Below are 15054 nucleotides of genomic sequence, written 5' to 3' on the forward strand. Positions count from 1 at the left end.
TGGAATGGTGAAGGGCAAAGAATTATGGAGCAGTCATTGGCAGCATCCTAGAAGCCCTGAATATAGGTGTTTGCATCTTTCTAGAATACGTGGACATGTCTTACCTGCTGTCCTTAGCCAAAATACTGACATCCTGTGTGGGGCGCCTGCCTGGCTCAGTTGGTTGAGCGTCGGACTTCGGCTCAGGTCATGATCTCATGATCCATGAGTTCGAGCCCCGCATCTGGCTCTGTGCTGACAGCTCGGCCTGCTTCAGATTCTGTGTCTCCCTCTCTCTCTGACCCAACCCCATTCATGCTCTGTCTCAAACATAAACATTAAAAAAAAAAAAACCAACTGACATCCTGCGGTATTACATGCATATGACACACGAAGTCATTGGAGCCCTGAACTTGTACATCCAGTGCTCCCGTCAACAAAAGGAACTCAGACTCAACATGTGGGATGTTCCTGATAGGATTACCAGATGACAACAGAAAAAAGTACACTGGAGTCAGCAACAAGTGAGCTAAATAGGGATGTGTTCCATGGAACTGGAGGATGAGAGGAGAAAGAGGTAAGAGTTGCAGGCAGCCTTTTGAGCAGCACAGCCACCAGGGAGGCTGAGGGGCGGCATAGACCTGGGAGGAGGATATGAAGTTAAAGGAGCCCCCCTCTTTTTTTTTTTTTTTTCTTTTGGTCTATTTGTAATGAAAAATATCAGAGTGTATTTGTATGCTCATGGAAATAAATAGAGAAAGACAGACGATTAGGAGAGGAGATAGCTACACACAATCTTTGAAAATTTAAGAGGGAGCAGGTTCCAGTTCTCCAGGGGAGGGACTGCCTTAGGTAGGAGCAGGGAAATAATGCTTGCACATTTTCAGGAAGGAAGGTGAAGGGCAGAGGATGGATATGGGTGGCCCTTTGGGTTTGGTGATAAGAGTTTTGGTCTCATCTGGGAGGTTCAACTAGAGAGGCCTGAGAAATTCTGGTGGTCACTTGGAGAGTGAGGGACTTGTGCTACCTGAGAACATCACAAGATTGCAGGTGAGTGTGAAGTACTCATTTTAAGTTTAAAGGGAAACCACCTTGCCTGGGTGTGTGATGTTTCTCCAGTGGTCATGATGGAGAACGGTTGGGTTCATCCAGGGTGGGTTTTCTCAGGTGCCTACAATGGAGACGGAGCTCCAGACAAAATAGCAGAGACCAGCTGTCCACGCGTTTGGGTGTGAAGTGTGAGGATGGCCCAAAAGGGAGGTGCACGAGTGGTGCCACACTCCTGGTCGGAGAGCTCCGGAGGAGACACGGCAGCAGTGGAGCGCAGCAGGAGTGAGCTGCGGCACAGGAAATGGAACTCAGTTGAGGATTTTTTAAAATCGAGCTTCCGGCCCTTTGCGGTTTCTCCGATGGTGGGATGCAGGGTGTGGCCAGGGACCGAGTGGTGTGGGCTTCTGTAGTTCGTTGTGAGAGAGTTTCTGGCTGTTTAGCTTAGAAATAGAAGTCAAATGCAACTTTTAGAAATGGATATGGGTAATAACGATTTTTAAAAGCTTGAAGCTAGCTAGAGACATTAGAGAATGCTGAAGAGAGCACTAGTAAAGATGAAACTGAGCAATTACCAAGAGTTAGGAATGACAGAGCAAAATGATAGAAAACAATACAGACACGGAGGATACAGATCGTCCGACTTGGCTAACAAATTATGAGACTACGAGAATGGAGGAGAACCAATATTTTAAAGAGACAAAGGCTGATAACTTTCCAGAATCCAGGAAAAGGGAAATCTGAGATTCAGGGGGGTCCGATATGGTTTCCGGACGTAAAATGACACCAACTCCACAGCGAGACGTCTGAAGCGTCAACTGCACCCACCAAAGGGACATGGAGAGTCTCCGGAGCGATCACACTGGAAAGGTCGGCCAGGGTGCGGGCCGTGGGACTGCCAGGAGGGCTGCGGCGTCTCCCGGGCAGGGGGCCGCGGGTTCCGCGGGGCTCACCTGCCCGCTCGCCTCGTGGGCGGAGCCGGCTCGACCGCACTCCCGACTCCCGGCAGGCCGCGCGCGCCCTCGGGCCGGATTCTGGCTCCCTGCGGGCCGCACGCCGGCGCACGCGCACCGGGCTCGCGGAGACGCCCCCTGGCGGCGGGAGCGGGGAGGCGCGGGGGCGGGGCCGGAGGCGGGGGGTTGCGCTGGTGACGGGAGGACGCGCGGCTGCGGCGCACTGGGCCGGCGGCGGCGGCGGCGGCTTCGGCGGCGGCGGCGGCGGCTTCGGCAGCTGCGGCGGCGGCGGCGCAGGACGCGGACCGAGCAGGCTGCTCCTGCCGCTGCTCCTGCTCCTGCTCCTGCGGTGGCGGCTGCGGCGGGAGAGCCGCGGAGAGCTCGGGTGCGGCGCTCAGGCCGGGATGAAGGGCTGTGGCGGCGCGGCCCGCGAGCAGCCGGCGGGTGAGAGCGCGGGCGGTGGGCGGCGCGGGCCAGGAAGATGGCGGAGGGGCCGGCGCTGCGGCCCCCGCCCGGCCTCGCCGAGGTCCGGGCCCGCGGCCTCCGAAAGGGCGGACGGGGCTGCAGCCGGGGCGGGGAGGGGAGGGAGCGTGGGTGTGCCGGGCCGGGTTGGGCGGGGGCGCGGGGCGCTGGGGGTCGAGGCCGCGCGGGGGGCAGGGTGTGTGAGGTGGGTGTGAATGTGCCCGGCCCGTGGTGGGCGTGAGTGCGAGTGCGCCCGGCCCGTGGGTGACCGTGAGTGTGGCCCACTGACGGTGAGCGTGAGTGGCCTCGGCCGTGGGTGAGTGTGGGTGTGAGTGTGCCCGGCCTGAGGGCGGGCCCGAGTGTGGGGCGTCGGCGTGGTTTGCGGGGCTCAGTCGGGGCGGGGTGCGGGGTGGGGGCTTTGTCCGGGCGCGGGGAGTCGTGTCGCGCGTCTCTGGGTGCGGGCCGTGTCCGCAGGGCTTCGCAGACCTGGCCTCTGCAGCGCGGCAGGCTGGGGCGCCCCGGGGCGCAGCCCTCCTGGAGCTGAAATTCTCTCGGTTGCTTCCTGGTTGCGGGAGTGGTGTGGGTGGAGGCCGCGTGTTCCGTGTCGAGGGCTACGAGTGAGGCAGGCTGTGCATCTGGGGGTCAGGACGTCTTTTATTTTAAAACGTGCGGCCGGCTGCGAGGCCGCGGCAGCTGTGGGTGTGTTACATGCTGCTCCCACCAGCAGCTGCTGTGGGCGCTGCGCAACCTTCAACAGCAAAAATGCAGCGCCCGCCCCCCCCCCTCCGCCCGCCCTCCGTTCGGTGTCGTAGGGTTTAACCAAACCTCCAGTGACCTCTGCAGAAACCTACAGTTGCGAGGCTTCGTGTTCCTCCCATGGTGCAGACAATAGGAGATTTGTCTTCGTAGCCAGTGAGAGGAATTAGAGCCTGTGGGTCCAGGGTGCCTCTGTAAACAGCAGGTGGTTCCCGGGCAGCGGCTCCCCTTTCACAATGAGCTAGGTGTGTTTCTTCTCGCTGGGGGAGGGGAAGGAGATTCGATAGGAGGTGTGACTGTAAAACAAGGAGACTCTGCATAAAGCGTCCTGGGCGCAGACTTGATGACCCTCACACGCTTGCTCAGTGAGTGAACAGAGGCCAGTGGATCTCGGCCTGCACTTTGTCTAGTCCGCTGTCTTGCCAAGAGTGGAGAAGAGGGCGGGTTCTGGAGCCAGACTGCCTGCCTGCCTTTGAGTCCTGACTCTTCTGTTTACTGGCTTTGTACTCTGTGCCTTTGCTTTCTCATCTGTAAAATGGGAACACCAGTAATACTGGCTCCCTAGGGTTGGTCGTGAGGACTCAGTGAATGGAGACACAAACTCGTTGTGCCCCGTACATTGTATGTGTTGGGCAGAGTTAGGAGCTGTCACTGCCGAGATCTGGTTTCCACGGCCTGGTTGCTTGGCTGCTGGCTCTTTAGTTGTGTACTCCTGGCACCGCCTTGGTTTTACACTGACTTGAAGTCTTTGGCTCTCTTTTCCTACACGAGCTAGCTGGGGTCATAGTCTTTATAAAGGTAAACAACAAATCTCATGAACTTAGATACATTATTCTGTATAAATAAAATATATATCTATTATGTATTTATAATGTATACGTTATGAAAATGTTTTGAGAAGAAGAAAGCTGCTAACGAGCCACTCAGTCCTGTGGTAGTTATTTATTGTCCTTGGGGGCAGGTAGGGTTCTTGTAGACAGAAGTGAGATTTAATTCTCTGAGTTAAACCACTGAAGCAATTGTCACACTTCACTGAACAGTGTTATCCTTGTAATAGGAAAGATAATTTATTAACACACTTAAATGACAGGACACAAGCCACAGAATAAGAACTTGGAATTACCAGTTCTGTAACATTCTGTCTTGCTAAGCTGTTGGAAGAAGTGATTTAACGTGCTTCAGAGCAAAGCAGGAAAATTCCTCATTTCCCAAGGAAATGATCTTCTTTCTCAGATCTAGGGAGAGTATCTTAGATTCTTAGATTTACCGTAGATAACTGCATCTCATTTCCTTTAAATCTGTGACACTAAGACTGGGGCGGGGGGTGGGGGATCCTTCTACTTTAAGTAGAGTCTTTGGACATTTGTGGGGTTTAAGGGTGAGAATGTTTAACGTTCAGAACAAATGGTGACGCAATAGCTTATGTGAGCAAAGTTTAAAATCTCTGAGATAGAGATAAAAATGCCTATCCTACCTAGCCTAGCCTTTCCTCTCCTCCTGCACGTGTGCTGGGGTGGACTCTCCCCCCTTCCCCCCCCCAAGGAAATAGAGGGTCTGCTTTGTACTCTGGGTGGTCTCACCAGGGTGATGGTGCCCTCAGCCTCAGACTTGGCTGCCAGCCTCCGGATGCAGAAGCCCTTTAGGCTTCTCAGACCCTGCATCCTTCTTCACCGTTGGCCTCAGCCCTTTGGTGCTTTGCGACCGTCATCTGGCTGGTTTCTACCTGGAACAGCTGGTGTTCCTAGGTCTTCCCCTAACCACAACATCTTGCTGCGGGTTCTACTCATTGTACCCGCCGAGTAGTTACCAAATTTATCCTTCCTCAGACTGATCCTCCGGGGCCTGTGCGCTCTCGCATTATGGCTGCCCCTTCTGGGTCGGCCCCCTTTCCTCTGGCTCAGGTGACGTATTCAGAGCATTGGTTCTCACCCAGCAGTGATTTGTCTGTACAAGTTTTTCGGTGTCCCAGCTTGGGGGCGGGCGCTCCTGGCACTGAATGTGTGGAGGCCAGCACTGCTGCTAGGGCACCCTGCGATGTACCCGGCAGCACCCCCCCCCCCTCCGGGCAGGATGCCAGGCTGTGCTCCTCCCTGGCTTCCCGTGCCTCTTACACTGCTCTTTCCTGTGTGCCCCGACTCGCACTCTGCTCTCCAGTGACACCAGCCAGTGCTACAAGGCCGAGCCCTACTCCACGTTCCCTCCTCCCCTGAAAACAGGCAAAGCTTGAGTGACCCCTTCCTCTCCTTTGACCCTCAGTGGGGCTTGTCCCAGCAGGAACCTGTCTTGATCCCTCCCTTACTTAGCACATCACGTTCTCCTTCTGTATCCCATGGTGCTCTTAGCTATGCCTTTCTTTGGTCACTGCACAGATGAGAGTTGTCTCCCCTCTGCACTGGGAGGTCTTTGAGGGCAGGAGATGTTTGTGCTCTCAGTGTCTCCTTGCAACATTTTCTTAGTGCATTGACATCAGTAAAGATGGTGGGTTTGGGCAGGTTTCACCCTGGAGAGGACTGGCCCTTTCTTCGTTTCCTCCATGTTGGCTGCTTAGAGCTAGCTTGCTTTCTTAACTATAATTTTTTTAAATTTAATTTCTAATTTACATCCAAGTTAGTTAGCATATAGTGCAACAATGATTTCAGGAGTAGATTCCTTAATGCCCCTCCCCCATTTAGCCCATCCCCCCCCCACAACCCCTCCAGTAACCCTCTGTTTGTTCACCATATTTAAGAGTCTCTTATGTTTTGTCCCCCTCCCTGTTTTTATGTTATTTTTGCTTCCCTTCCCTTATGTTCCTCTGTTTTGTATCTTAAAGTCCTCATATGAGCGAAGTCATATGATATTTGTCTTTCTCTGACTAATTTCGCTTAGCATAATACCGTCCCGTTCCATCCACGTAGTTGCCAATGGCAAGATTTCATTCTTTTTGATTGCCGATTAATATTCCATTGTATATATAAACCACATCTTCTTTATCCATTCATCCATCAATGGACATCTGGGTTCTTTCCATACTTTGGCTATTGTTGATAGTGCTGCTACAAACATGGGGGTGCATGTGTCCCTTCGAAACAGCACACCTGCATCCCGTGGATAAATGCCTAGTAGTGCAATTGCTGGGTCGTGGGGTAGTTCTATTTTTAGTTTTTTGAGGAACCTCCGTACTGTTTTCCAGAGTGGCTGCACCAGCTTGCATTCCCACCAGCAGTGCAAAAGAGACACTCTTTCTCTGCATCCTCACCAATATCTGTTGTTGCCTGAGTTGTTAATGTTAGCCATTCTGACAGGTGTGAGGTGGTATCTCATTGTGGTTTTGATTTGTATTTCCCTGATGATGAGGGATGTTGAGCATTTTTTCATGTGTTGATGGCCATCTGGATGTCTTCCTTGGAGAAGTGTCTATTCGTGTCTTTTGCCCATTTCTTCCCTGGATTATTTGGTTTTTCGGGTGTTGAGTTCGATAAGTTCTTTATAGATTTTGGATACTAACCCTTTATCTGATATGTCATTTGCAAATATCTTCTCCCATTCTGTTGGTTACCTTTTAGTTTTGCTGATTGTTTCCTTTGCTGTGCAGAAGGTTTTTATTTTGATGAGGTCCCAATAGTTCATTTTTGCTTTGGTTTCCCTTGCCTCCAGAGACGTGTTGAGTAAGAAGTTACTGCGGCCAAGGTCAAAGAGGTTTTTGCCTGCTTTCTCCTCTAGGATTTTGACAGCTTCCTGTCTTACATTTAGGCCTTTCATCCATTTTGAGTTTATTTTTGTGTCTGGTGTAAGAAAGTGGTCCAGGTTCATTCTTCTGCATGTTGCTGCCCAGTTTTCCCAGCACCACTTGCTGAAGAGACTGTCTTTATTCCATTGGATATTCTTTCCTGCTTTGTCAAAGATTAGTTGGCCGTACGTTTGTGGGTCCATTTCTGGGTTTTTCTATTCTGTTCAATTGATTGAGTGTCTGTTTTTGTGCTGGTACAACACTGCCTTGATGATTACAGCTTTGTAATACAGCTGAAGTCCGGGATTGTGATGCCTCCTGCTTTGGTTTTCTTTTTGAAGATTGCTTTGGCTCTTCGGGGTCTTTTCTGGTGCCATACAAATCTTAGGATTGTTTGTTCTAGCTCTGTGAAGAATGCTGGTGTTATTTTTTGATAGGGATTGCAAGTATAATTTTTTTATTCTCGTAGATTGTCTTTATTTTTGCTTCCTAAGAAGTTAAAAGAAATCTTTTTTGGAATAGATAATTTATTCACATTCATGATTGGGCACAGTGTTGTGTCTGTCCTGTTTCTACCCCCAGGAGCCTGTGGTCCCCTGGAGGCACCCACTGTATCTCATTTGAGAGATACTTTGTAACTATAAAAGCAAATATATACACTTATTTTCTTTTTCCTATCCTTTTCAAAAAGTTTCTGAACCTTGCCTTTTTAAACTAAATATGTTTGGGAGGTCATCCTGTATCAGTGCATTTCCCAGTTCATTCTTTCTCATGGCTGCGTCGTGTTTGGCTCCGTGGAGGTGGTGTGATTTATCTAACCAGCCCCTACTGCTGAATATCATACTTTGTGCAGTTACAAGTAACTTTGAAGGCACAGCGTTTGGTGATGTGGGAATATGCCTGTAGGACCCATCCCTAGAAATAGCACTTTCTTTAATCATGTTTATTCCACTAGATTGAGTTTTGCTCTTGTTTCTTTATTTAACTGTCCAATTCCTTTGGTCATTTATTTCTCCCAGTTCTCTACATCTCAAATAATACAGTATTGTCAGGTTAAATGGGGTTCTCAATTGGAAGTTGGCTTACTTTTCATGTGTTCTCATGGGTAAGAGTGACTAGAACACTCCCACACAAACACTTGTACACAGATATTCACAGCAGCATTTTCATAATAGCCAAAAAGTGGAAACAACCCAAATGTTCATCAACACATGAATGGATAAACAAGATGTGGTTTGTCTGTGCAGTGGAATATTATTTGGCAATAAATACACGTGAAGTACTGATTCATACTATAATGTGGGTAGATCTTGAAACATTGTGCTAAGTGAAATAAGCCAGACATGTAAGTCCGCATATGATATGATTTCACTTGCATGAAATGTCCAGAATAGGCAAATCCATAGAAAGTGGATTAGTGGTTGCTAGAGTCTGGGGGATTACAGCTAAGAGTCATGGGATTATTTGGGGGGTAATGAAAACATCCTGTGATCGTGGTGAAGACTGTACAGATCTGAATATGCTGGTATCAGTATAGTGTACACTTTAAATTTTTAATGTTTTTTATTTTTGAGAGAGAGGGAGAGAGGGAGCGCGTGTGCCAGCAGGAGAGGGACCGAGAGAGAGGGAGACGGGATCCCAAGCAGGCTCCACACTGTCAGCACAGAGCCTGATACGGGGCTTGAACTCACGAACCATGAGATCATGAGCCAAAGTCAGACGCTCAACCGACTGAGCCACCCAGGCGCCCCAAAATGGGTGAATTGTATGCTATGTGAATTTTATCTCAATAAAGCTATTAAAAACAAGAGTGACTAGGATTTTTCAGGAGGGAGCATTCCAGGTGAGAGCCCACAGGGAGTCTTGGTGTTGACGCAGTCCTGGGGTTGTGGGGAGAAGTCCAGGGGGCAGCATGGAAAGTGAGGCAGTAAATCCCTGATCTTCGGAGCTGCCGGGTGTACCGGATGCAGCACTGGTCCCACTTGAGTTAAGCTTTGACTCAATCCCTGACCAGTGCAGTCACAGATAAATTGCTGGTCACAGATAAATTGCTTAACATCTGCGTCTCCGCTTTTGGTTGTGGCTCAGATCGTATCTATCTTGTTTATTTTTCAGGGGTGTTGTAAGGCTGAAGCATGACTGAGTCCTAGAGGATCCTGTAAAATACCGAGTGTTATAGGCATGAAGGATTTAAAACCTTAGTTTTAACACCAAGAGGCTGATGAGTCAGCAGAGCCCCTCTTCTGTCCTCGTGAACACTAGTCGAAGACCAGCAAAAGCCCAAGAGTTTTTGGCTGCAGTGTAAACCAGCCACCCCAGCCAGGGTGCTGGGGCTCAGACCTGAAAGCCCTCATCTGGCTCCTGGTATTGAAGCTGATTTTCCTTTTTGAATGTACTCTTATGTCCATCCTGCTTCCTCTCTTTGTCTTTCTTTCACATAACTTTTATTACAGTGTATTATTAATAATTGTTGTAGTTTATTATTATGGTTATTAATCTCGTGTCATTTATGAGTTAAACTTTATCATAGGTACGTATGTATAGGACAAAACTTTGTATATTTAGAGTTGGTTTTTACCTGGGGTTTCAGGCATCCACTGGGGGCCTGGAACATATCCCCGTGGATGTGGGGGACTGCTGTAATACTTACAGTGCTACAGTATGTATCAACTCCTTCAGTCCTCATAGCAGTCCACTGAGGCCCCCTTCATTACCCCCATTTTACAGATGACAAAACTGGATCCCCTCCTTCCAGTCAGGAGGCTGGGCAGGAGGATCTCTCTTGGGCTTTTCTTGTGGACCCTAGAGTCTCCAGCACTAATCAGAGGGGCTGATACTTCCTTCATGGGTTGAGATTTACAGTAATATTGTCCCTAAGACACTGCTGGTGGTTTCCTATTATAGTCCCTTCAACCATTCCCTGGGATTTTTGTGATGGCCAGTATGTTCTTCAGAGCAGTTGGCATTGTGATGAAGCACCTGCAGCCCACGTTTCCCCAGTCCACAGTTCTCACGTTACTTGTGCATCGCTTTGCATATGTTACCAATAAAGGGGAAGCAGCTTCTGAACTGTATTGTTTTTCTATTTAATTGTGGTGTTGGCCATTATATTCTGTATTCACAATTCAGCTGTGCTATTAGGGTTCCTATTTCTTCCAACTCTGGGAAGTCCAAGAAGCAGCCTCTGTTCCCAAAAGCTGGGAGGGAATAACACTGTGGGTCCCAGCCCAGAGACCTTCATTGTAGGGATGTGTGGAGACCACAGGTGGCTGTCTAGGAATAGCGTCGGCCTTCCTGCCTGTGGCCACTGGGGCCCAGGATGGGCATTGCTCAGGGGTAGAGCCCTTCTCCATTGGTTTGTTAAGACTTGATGTCTGCTTCTCTGTCTTCCAGGCCCACCCATGTTTATCCTGCTCCTGGTCTCTCCTGTCACCTGCTATGTGCCAGCCACTTGTCAGTCAGGTGACCTGAGATGGAGACAGACCAGACCCCTGGTGGGGGACACATGGGAATGGATTGTGATACCCTCATGTGGACAGCAGTGGTAGACGCATCTATGGGATCTTGGGAAGAGCCCTGTGGTGGCTGTTAGCCTACCCTAGAATGAACAAAGTTTAGGTAGGCTTTTTGGAGGAAAGGGTATCTCATCTAAAAAGGAGGGGTATCTGTGACTGAGTCTTCAAGGGTGTTAGCCAGGCACAGGAACAGTGCCCCTGGTGGAAAGGGCAGCACCAGCAGGAAAGGGCAGGAAACAGCAGGTGTGTAGAAAGCTTCTAGTAGCACTCTGTGGCCAAGGCAGGGTGGGCAGGGCAGGAGGTCAGCAATTGGGGGCATGTTTGCAAAGCTGAGAGCTTGGAGGGTGCCTCCTGGAGGGGCAGCCCCCTCATCTAGACCCGCCTGCTGTAGTCAGAATGCAATTAAGTTCAGTGAGGAGTGTCGCAAGAATCTTTTTTAGCCTTAGCTATAGCCATTCACTTCCTTTCCAGAAGACATCAGAACTTACATAAAGGTATTATCTGCCTTGATCCACTGTAATGTATTTTACATGATAAAATCACTTGTGAGGGTGGGACTACATGCCTGTCGGTGACAGTGCACAGCTGTCTGCGGAATGCTGTGGGGCAGGGGCTTCATCAGTGCCCCTCTGAGCCTGTGTGGTGGCCCTTATGGGGGCCTCATTTCATGTCACCCATGTAGTCCCTAAAGAATGCCAGCGTTAGGAATTTACAAACTGGAGTTGGCATTTACTCAGGACATGGAGGACCTTGATGGGCATTTGGAGAAGCTTGGCTGCCCCAGGGCTTCGTAAAGCTCTGTGCTTCCTCCCGAGCATGAAGCCTGTCCTGGTCAGGGTCCCTGTGCGGGAGGAGGGAGCACCACCGGCAGCACTGTTGGCGTTGAAGGCGGGTGGTCATTCCTTTCTCTTCATCCAGTGAGTGTAAGGCAGTGCTGCTGGTTGCTGGTAATGCAGGGGTGAGGCCCCTGCCTCCTGGAGCTCAGAGGCCAGTGCAGGAAACAGACATACACTTGCCCGATTGTGGTGCCCTGCCCTGAAAGATGGGGGTGAGACTGTGAGAGCAAATCTAGGGCACCCTTTTCAGATGATGGGTCAGGGAAAACACCTCTGGGTATGAGATTGAGTCTGAAGCCACAGTATGGATGCAGAGTGGGGAGGAGAATCAGCCATGTGGCACCCCTGGGGCAGCAGGGCCCTGTGGACTGGGAGCCTGGAGCAGGGGAAGAGATGGGGCAAGGCAGGCAGCCAACCAGATCGTACCAACTACAGGATCTGCCAAAAGGCTGACCTGAACAGCTGATCTTTTTGAAGCATCACCCGGGCTGTCATATCAGAATGAATTAAGATGAAAGTACAGAAGTAGGTTCACGTGAGTGAACTTGGGATAGAGGCTAAGAGGTGGGCAGAGGTGTCCCATTGGTGGGGTTTGATGGGTTACATGTGGAGGGTGACAGGAGGGAGTGTGGCCACTGGTCTTGATGCTGCTGTCCTGCTTCTCAGTGTCTGGTAGCACACATCAGAGTTGCATTCCTTTTTATGGCTGAATAATAGTCCGTTGTCTGAGTGCCACATTTTGTTTTTCTATCTTTTAAAAAAAATGTTTGATCATTTATTTATTTTGAGAGAGAGAGAACGCACGTGTGTGCTTGCTCGGGAGGGGCAGAGAGAGAGAGAGAGAGAGAGAGAGAGAGAGAATCCCAACCAGGCTCCACACTGTCAGCCTGACCTGGGGCTCTGGCTCATGAACCCAAACATGAGATCATGACCTGAGCTGAAACCAAGAGTCAGATGCTTAACAGACTGAGCCACCCATGTGTCCCCACATTTTGTTTTTCCATCTATCTGTTATGGACATTTGAGTTGTTTTCACTTTTTGGCTATTGTGACTAATGCTGCTGTTTGTATACATTTGTGAATAAATGTGCATGTTCCAGAACCAGTGTTTGGATATATGTTTTCATTTCTTGTGGGTATTTGCCTAGGACTAGAATTGCTACATCTTATAGTAGCTAAAGGGCTATGTTTGAGGAAATGCCCAAGTGGATGCATCAGTTTACCTTCTTGCCACCAGTGTATAAAGGTTCCATTTTTTTCACATGTTCTCCAACACTTGTGACTGTGTGTCTTTTTCATTATAGCTGTCCTAATGGGTGTGAAGTACTATCTCATTATGGTTTTGATTTGCATTTCCCTGGTGGCTAGTGATGTTCAGTATCTTTTCGTGTGCTTATTGCCCATTTATATGTCAGCTTTGGAGAAGAGTCTGTTCAGATCCTTTGCTCATTCTTTAATTGGGTTATTTATCTTTTTGTTAGTGTGCTATAAGTGTTCCGTGTATATTCTAGATACAAGCCCTTGATCAGATACGTGATTTGCAAGTGTATTTTCCCATTCTGTGGTTGTCTTTTCCCTTTCTTAATGGTATCGTTAGCACAGAAGTTTTAAATTTAACTTTTGATGAATTCCAATTTATTTTTTCTTTTGTTGCTTGTATTTTGGTGTTGTAGCTAAGAAACCGATACCTAATCCAAAGTGATGAAGATTTACTCTTACGCTGTATTCTAAGAGTTTTATAGTTAATTTTTGTGTAAGGTATAAGGTAAGTGTCCAGCTTCGTTCTTTGCATGTGGACATCCAGTTGTCCCAGCACCATTTGTTGAAAACACAGTTCATTCTTTCTCTATTGAATCATCTTGACACCCTTGTTAGAAATATCTGTGTGTAAATTGGAGGGTTAAATTTTTCAACTCTCAATTCTGTTCCATCGGTCTGTATGTCTGTACTTAAGCCAGTACCACCCTGTCTTTCTTGATTACTGAAGTTTTACAAGTTTTGAAGCCAGAAAGTGTGTCTTCCACTTGATCTTCCTTTTCAAGATTTTTTTTTTTCCTGAGTCCTTTGAATTTCCATATGAATGTCATGTTCAGCCTGTCAATTTCTGCAAAAAAGTAAGCTCAATTTTTACAAGGGTCTGTAGAGTCTGTAGATCAATTTGGAGTGTTTTGCCGTTTTAACAATGTTAAGATAAACATTTCATGAACATGGGATAGCTTACCTGTAGGGGTTCTTTAATTTCTTTAAGGGTGGACGGTGGGGAGCAGTGAGTGATCCAGGTGGACAGTGGGGAGCAATGGGTGATCTAGGTGGACAGTGGAGAGCAGTGGGTGATCTAGGTGGCCAGTGGGGGACAATGGGTGATCCAGGTGGACAGTGGGGAACAGTGGGTGGTCCAGGTGGACGGTAGGGAGCGAGGGATGATTCAGGTAGATGGTAGGGAGTAGGGGATGATGCAGGTGGACGGTGGAGAGCAGTTGGTGATCTAGGTGGACAGTGGGGGACCATGGGTGATCTAGGTGGACAGTGGAGAGCAGTGGGTGATCCAGGTGGACAGTGGGGAACAGTGGGTGGTCCAGGTGGACAGTGGGGAACAGTGGATTGTCCAAGTGGACAGTGGGGAGAAGGAGGTGATCCAGGTGGACAGTGGAGAGCAGTGGGTGATCCAGGTGGATGGTGGAGAGCAGTGGGTGATCCAGGTGGACAGTGGAGAGCAGTGGGTGATCCAGGTGGACAGTGGGGAACAGTGGGTGATCCAGGTGGACAGTGGAGAGCATGGGCTGACCCAAGTGGTCACTGGGGAGGAGGAGTGGTTTTCAGTACCCGGGGCTGCAAGGTTAAAGAAGCAAGGATGAGAACTGCCACTGGATTCAACATCAAGGTCCTTGGTGACTTGGAAGAGAAGATTCTGAGGTGTGTGTGTGGTGGGGAGCCAAACGTGTTGATGTAGACTTAGGGAAAAAATGAAAAGAAATTGGAGGTAGTGAGTACAGGCACCTTTTTTCAAGGATTTTTGCTGCCACGGGGTAACAGAAAACCTTCTGTTTTTGCAGGAAATTACACCCAATTTATGTGCTGATGGGACTAACCCCTTAGATAGGAAGAAATGATGTAGAGGAGACACTTGCTGGAGTGTGTCAGGTTTGCTGCACACGTTTGGGGGGTGGTTGGCAAGAGGGCCGAGAGGTGTGGTGGTCCATGGTGGTCTTGGGAGTCTTCTTCCGAAACTTTTCTTAGGGGAGTAGGAAGCAGGCTCTCTGTGGAGAATGAGGGTGGGAGACTTGCTGTTTGGAGCTTTGGGAGGGGAGTAGGTGAGCCCAGGGCTCAGCCCCAGCCCCCGCCTCCCCACATCTCAGGGGGTGGGACTCATAATCCTCTAATCACCTGGTTGGTCCTCTTGGCAACCAGCGCCCCCTTGCATGGGGTCCAAAAGTCACCTTTGTTAGTAATAAGACACCCATCTCACCTTTATAGCTCTGAAGCAGTTTTTTAGGAATTGTGGATGAAGACCAAATATATATTTCTTGTAAATCGTTGTATTGTAGCAACTTCATTGAATAGACACTTTGGAAAACTCTCTGTGGCTGCTGTGGGAAGGTAGAGTATGCACGTGGATGTGTGAGCATGTGTGTGAGTGTGTGGCCGTATGTGTGAGCATATGTATGTGTGAGCATGTGGCCGTATGTGAGCATATGTGTATGAGCATGTGTGTGAGTGTGTGAGCAAGTGTGAGTGTGTAAGCATGCGTGTGAGTGTGTGAACACGTGTGTGTGTCTGTGCATATGCATCTGTGTGCA

General features: G+C 49.2%; 1 protein-coding gene across 2 annotated transcripts in view; it reads left to right on the top strand.

The window, feature by feature from the left end:
• Positions 1–2245: 2245 nt before the first annotated feature.
• ARHGAP39 (Rho GTPase activating protein 39) overlaps positions 2246–15054 on the top strand; it is a 108109-nt gene continuing 95300 nt past the window's right edge. For both annotated transcript variants that reach the window (XM_049632702.1, XM_049632703.1), the window contains exon 1: positions 2246–2423. The gene's annotated coding sequence lies outside the window, so the exon portion shown is untranslated. The remainder of the gene's footprint in view (positions 2424–15054) is intronic.

This window comes from Panthera uncia, chromosome F2 (assembly GCF_023721935.1).
Source record: "Panthera uncia isolate 11264 chromosome F2, Puncia_PCG_1.0, whole genome shotgun sequence".
Taxonomy (NCBI): Eukaryota; Metazoa; Chordata; class Mammalia; order Carnivora; family Felidae; genus Panthera; species Panthera uncia.